The sequence below is a fragment of the Galendromus occidentalis genome, unplaced genomic scaffold (genome assembly GCF_000255335.2).
Source record: "Galendromus occidentalis unplaced genomic scaffold, Mocc_1.1 scf7180000076775, whole genome shotgun sequence".
NCBI lineage: Eukaryota > Metazoa > Arthropoda > Arachnida > Mesostigmata > Phytoseiidae > Galendromus > Galendromus occidentalis.
In genome coordinates, this window is record NW_003804764.1 from 1 (window position 1) to 6,713 (window position 6,713).

Sequence of the window (6,713 nt, forward strand, 5' to 3'; positions counted from 1 at the left end):
AGCCAACCGAATTGCAGCCTAAGTTTCGAGGTCCGTTGGTAATTACGGAAGTTCTACCAAAAGACTCCTATCGATTAGTCCAGTTGGGAAAAGAGAATAGCTACACGTGTACCGCTCACTGCTCTCAGCTGCGATGGTATAATGTCCGGGGTCTCGAGTAGGAAGACTTTGTTCCATTGAATGACGATTCCTTTGAGCTTACAGGAAATAACGAAAAAGATCCGAGTACTTCAGAAAAAGAACTGCCAGTCTATGGAGGGGATGTGACGATGCATACAGTCTTGGAAGATGATGACATCGAGGAAATGTCGTCGATGTTGGAGGAATTCGGTCGAGATGAGCCAAAGAAAACAATGAAACCCGATCGCACAAGCAATGTCGACTTGAGTTCGGCGATACTCGAGACGCCGCCGAGAGAGTCGGAAGAGGAAGAAAGTGTCGAGATGAGTGGGAGAAGGAACCCAGTGCGGGCGGCAAAATTCGAAGGCTGATACGGAAAGTAAAATTAAAGGACAATGTTCTGTTCTCTTAGAACAGCACCAACTGATTTTATTGAAATTCGAGCTCTAGTTCATTCTACTGTAACTACCACGCTCCCCTGATGTTGTAGCTCTAGGTGTGGCTAAAGGATAATATTAAAGGATAATTAATGTATGGTTTCGAGAAAAAAAGTAGAGAAGAGGTGGAAGCAGTGATTAGGGCGTAGATATATGTGTACACATAGGTAAAAGGGTTATGAGATGGCATACTGAGGACAGTGTGGTAGGTAGCGTGGACGAGATATCGCCAGAGGGCGGGTGACGAGAAAAGAGAACGAGAATCCCGAGTCAGAAGTAAGGGATCGCATTCTCGTTCGCGGTACGACGGAACACGGTTCGAGGACGAAAGCACAGTGAGTGGAGGATTCGAGAACAGTACAGAGTCGCCATGGAGAACAAGGACAACAAGAAGAGGACAAGACGACTTGGACCCGACGTCCAATGGAGATTCGTTAGGCCGGGCGATGTGGTGGTCCCAGGAGCATGGCTGAACAAGTTGCTCAATGAACAATTCGACACAGCGTTGGCGGCCGAGCGGATACGCCGATACTTGTTCGACACGGCACAGGATCGGTCGGGACTCGAGATGGACACGAGAAGGGGGAGCCACAAATGCGTGAGTTTCCACGAGCAGAGACAAAGGTTTGAGTACTTCTCCGACGACGAGACGGAGGAGGTCCCCATCGTGGAGACCGAGCCGACCGAGCCGGCCGTCAGGCCAATGGGGCAGGCTCGCTCACAGCCACTCTACGAGGTATGGCCAGAAGACTCGAGAGATAAACGAGTCCGAGCACTGGTAAGGAGGAGAAATACGGATGCGAGGTCGGACTCGGGGGTCTCGAGGACGAATTCGCCGACATCCGAGTCGATCTACCGTTAGACTTGCGGATCTAGAGAAAGCCGAGCGAGAACCTCGAGGAGAACAAGTCGGACGAGGCTTGCGGAGGAGTCGAGAAAATCGTGGACGAAAAGGAAAGCGTCGAGGTTCACGAGGCGGTCGATCCGCGAGTACAGCGATTTCGAGATACGAGAAAGAGGATCGAGTCACAACGGTGCACGAGTTGCTGGTCGCCAGATCACCGCGCCGGCGAGATTTTCTGTCAGGCGACGAGAGAGACCTGCTACTATTGTAGACAGGCCGGGCACTTCTCGAGGACGTGCGCGCAGAAAGAGCGCGACGTATGTTATAGGTGTAACGAGTACGGTCATCTCAAAAGAGAATGTGACCAATGGCACGAGCTTATCAAGCACCTTAAGTGAAGATCCGGGAAATAAAGGCGATTCGAGTAGAAGTTCCTATGTACGTGTACTCATTAGGTTGATAGAACTTAGAGGGGCGAAATGAAATGAGGACAATTAGCGAGGTAGCAATGGCCGACTGTGGGGAACGAGTAAGGCACATGTTACACAGTCAGTACACAGACGTGCATATACAAGCACGTCGAGCAGAGTCGATGCTGGTCCGACAGCGATAGCGCCTGAGGCTCGAGAATAAACTAACTTTACCAGCTAGTACGTCCAGTTCCCACTCTACGTCCCTACAGATGGAGGCAGAAAGGATGAGGTCAGAGCTCATCGCCACAAGAACTCAAATAGAGGAGTTGAATACACAACTCGATGAGTTGAAAGAAAAAATAAAGAGATATCTCTTAAACTAGAGCAGGGGTGTCAAATCCGTGGCCCGCGGGCCACATGTGGCCCGCGAGGTCTTTTCTCGTGGCCCGCCACCATCTTCCCACATACTCGAAGCTGACTGCCGCGAATGAGAGCTTCTAAATCGAATGAGACCGGTGAAACGAATCCCCCCGCTAGACCGTAAGGACAAGTTCTCCCTCGATCCGCCGAAGGATTAAACCGCAGACTTCGATGGTCGACAAGCGTATGTGTATGTATGCTGATTCTGTCAGCGGAGTCGGTGCAAGTGCATGGCTGCGACCGCATTTGAGAGTGAAGGCGAAGAGTCTTGCGTTCTTAATCTATCCTCGCTTGGGACTTCATTGTCGGGCGTGCAAGGCGAAACGTCGTCTTGTTGAATGTACCAGTCGCGTGTAGAGCGCGAATCAGCTGACGATTCCGCGCTCGAAGATGAATCCCGGCAGAGTTGCTCGAATGATCGGTCCGTCGTCGTCCGGTTGTGTTCTCACGGCCATTGAGCTTCAAAAAGCTCGGAGTTACTCCGGACTATTCCGATATGCTGCCAATCAGGAAACGCAGGGCCAGTCAGCCCAACAGAGTCTATTGTTGCGTACTTCAATGAGAACAATCCTTTACTTGGTTTGTGGACTGAGTCACTGGGCAACTTTTGTCAAGATTGACCTGGTCTGCTCCTCGAGCTCGCTTGTGCGGTTAGCCGGGGACGGTTAGTTCCTGTCTCAGCGTAGCCTCTCGGATGATTGAGGTCACGCGCCCCAATCGGCACGTCTCGACGTGCACACGATGTTTGCGGGAGAGACGCGCCGACCGACGCGCGACGCATTGCCAGCTCCATGAGTGACCCAAGCCCATTCTCTTTATTATATTTCATGATCGATTGTATGAATGATTGCCTCAAGGGCTTACAGAGGTATCACTTTCGGATTACCGAACTACTCTAAATTATGGAGACCGACTGTGCGGCTGACGTCATTGACTATTGACAGTAGGGTCGACGGAACGCCGCCTGGCGGCCTCCTCTGTAACTAGCGCATACACTGAAGGTGTCTGCGACATCTATAAGCCGCGTTGGGAAAACTCTCATTTCGTGGTGATGAACGGAGATAAACTCACGTGTCTTGTGTGTCACGCCGTGATCGCAGTTCTCAAAGAGTACAATGCAAAGCGTCATTATGAAACTACCCACCAATCGCTGATGGCCCTGGAGGGCAAACTTAGGGATGAGAAGATAGAGAAACTCAAGAACTCGTTCAAGAGACAGCAACAGTACTTCGCCGAGGCGAGGAACGATATCGAAGATGCAGTGGAAGCAAGTTTCGTAATATCACGGTTGATAGCGAAGCATTCGAGAGCATTCTCGGATGGGGAACTCATTAAGGACTGCCTTCTTTCAGCATGCTCCATCATGTGTCCCGATCAGATGCGAAAATTCCGGAATGTATGCTTGTCAAGAAACACCGTCGCTGATCGAATCACAGAAATCGGGGACGACTTGATCTCCGTTCTTAGAGATCAATGCGGGAAATTCGAGGCTTTCTCACTAGCTATCGGCGAATCGAACGACATTTGTGACACTGCGCAGCTTGCGATCTTCGTTCGCGGAGTGAAAGCAGATCTGACCATCGTGGAAGAGCTCCTCGATGTGGTTCCGATGGACGGCAGAACGGATTCAGCTGCGATATTCCATCAGTTGATACGCTCAATCGAACATTTTCCCTGCCGCTCAGCAAGTTATCTGCCTTCGCTTCAGATGGCGCTCCGGCGATGGTGGGTAGGCAGAACGGCGTCGCAGCGCGCTTGTGGGAACATATCAGAAGCAAACACGAGAACCGTGATCGTTTCATCCAAATACATACATTGTATTATACACCAAGAATCGCTTTGCACCAAGGTCATCAAGATGCACCACGTCCTGGGAATCGTCGTGAGGATCATAAATTTCATTAAAGCTCGTGGATTGAACCACCGCGAATTCCGCAAACTCCTCGAAGAAGATGGAGCAAATCAGAAGGAGCTGCTGTACCACACGAAAGTTCGACGGCTTAGCTGCGGCCAGAGCCTTGGGCGTTTTCACGAGCTGCTGGATCACGTGAAAAAGTTTCTCCGAGAGAAAGACCATTGGTTCAGTGAATTGGGAGATGAGGACTGGTTGACCGACCTTGCGTTTTTCGTCGATCTGACGAAACATTTGAATGTTCTCAACCTGAACTTGCAAGGCAGAGGACGTTTGGCTCACGATATGTTCGAAGCAGTGCGAGCATTCACGATGAAGCTCACTCTATGGAAGGATCAAATTGGGCGCGAGGATCTTACGCACTTTCCAGCATTGCGCGGGAGAGATACAAGCAGCATCTCTCGCTGCCCCGATTACAAAGAAATACTAGAAGCGCTAAGGATAGAGTTTGAGGAGCGCTTCCATGAATTCAGACAGTTCGAACCTCAGATGCGTTTGTTCTCAGCCCCTTCCACCATTGACGCATCAAGCGTGGCAGGTGATCTTCAGTTAGAGCTGATCGAATTCCGATGCTCCTTGGAGCTCAGAGACAAGTTTGACTCAGTGGATCTTCGCAAGTTCTATCAATGTGTTTCCCCGGCGAAGTATACGAAGATAAGAGAAAACGCTGTCAAGATATTGTCAGTCTTCGGAAGTACTTATTTGTGCGAACAGTACTTTTCACGAATGAAAGCGATAAAATCGCATACACGACCGCGCTTGACCCAGCATCATCTGACATCCGCATCGAGGATAGCGACGACATCATTAGAAGCGGATTTGAAGGGCCTTGCCAGGGTCAAATCGCGGCTCGTCCGTTTCGCCCCTAAAAAGTAGTTGATAGGAGCTCAAAATAAACTGACAAACTTCATTGTTGAGAAGAGCAAATCATGTATTCCTCTTGCATCCCCCGGGTCGGATAGCATATATTTTCGACGATAATACGGAAGACATTTCCGGTGTGGCCCGCGGGCTTCTGCGGCGCTCGAATGTGGCCCGCCAAAAATTTTAGTCTGACACCCCTGAACTAGAGGAAACAAACGAAATCCTCGAACAACAGAAGTTGGAGATCGGCGCCGTGGGAACCGCACATGCCATCAGAGGTATGAATATCGATGCGGCTCAACTGGCAGACGCTTCTCGAAATCCGTGTATAATACTTTACTCGGACAAGGGTCTGCGGAAGCTCCGTAGAGGAAAGCCCGATATCGACCTCTACACCAACTTCGCTGGTCAAGTGACTTTCGGAGAATCGATCTGCCGAAAAGGGCTAACGATTACTGAGACAGTTGCAGGTATCAGCGATTACCTCGACCAGCACCCAGAGATGAAGGCACACATCATTTGTCATCTGGGAAGAGCAGAGGTGGCCGCGGCCGTTCAGAGCGAAACGCCTCTGACGATCGAGGACACCGCCAAACAGATCATCAAACCCTTAGCGGGCCTCAAAATGAAGCGCGGGGTTCTAACAGTAACGTGGTGTACGATGATGGAACCAAAACAAGTTCCGAACGCCGCGGCTGTCAATAAAGCAATCATGGAGTCGCCAGAGGTCAGGGAAGCCCAAATCTGGGTATTCGATCTACGAATTCTTTCGGGGGATGATCGGAACCTGACAAACACCGCCCAAGACCTCATTGAGGTACAATATGCAGAGCCAGTACCAAAAACATTGTACAAATGGTTCGAAAGCCATTTTATCTCAATGCTGGATCTCACAGTCGCCGACAGGGAAGAAACCTCCAAAAAAAGGAGGCCTTCCTAGCGATGTTGGCTGAGCGTGAGCAGAAGCGAAGAGAGGTCCAACAACTTATCGACACGAAAAGAGAGGTCCTGAAAAATACAATGAAGGAACTCGACAAAACTAACGCAGGGCCTTGCCCAAGATGCCAATGCGGTAAAGCTGCCGCCGACCAGGAGCAACCTGGGAGCAGCCACGCAGATCGCAACGATCGGAAACGGCCTGAGGCCAGTCCGAAAGATCTCCAAAACCCAAAACGGGGGAGAACATTCTCGCGCTCGCGCGTCAAATTCGAGAAACACACTTCGAAATGACGATTCGCGGGACGTCCGAAAAGGTGGAGACGAGGAGGCCAGAAAAGCAAAACCGCAAGAAAAGCCTTGAATAAATTTTATTTTGGTATACAGTCGAACCCGCTTAAAAGAGACTTCTCGGGGAATTGAAAATGGTCTCTTATATCCGGTTTCTCTAATATCCGAGGTACGGTTTTTCGACGAAAAGACTTGAAACATCTCGTTCTCGTATGACTTGGATGCCTGTATCATGATCCTGTGAAGAGACGATCATTTTCGGAGCAATGATCATATCGAACCGTGGATCTGCGCGTGTTATCTCATTCGCGCAGGTTCCGAGAGGAAGAGGAGTCATGGGAGAGCAAACAGAAATTCTGCTTGAGACGGTCCTCTCTTATATACGAGGTCTCCAACATGGAACTCTACGGGGCCGGGTTTGAAAATTGTCTCTTATATCCGGTTTTCTCTTATATCCGAGTTTCTTATAAGCGAGG

General features: G+C 50.1%; 1 pseudogene; it reads left to right on the forward strand.

The window, feature by feature from the left end:
* Nucleotides 1-3,285: 3,285 nt before the first annotated feature.
* Nucleotides 3,286-5,022, forward strand: LOC100907501 (general transcription factor II-I repeat domain-containing protein 2-like; annotated as a pseudogene).
* Nucleotides 5,023-6,713: the final 1,691 nt, after the last annotated feature.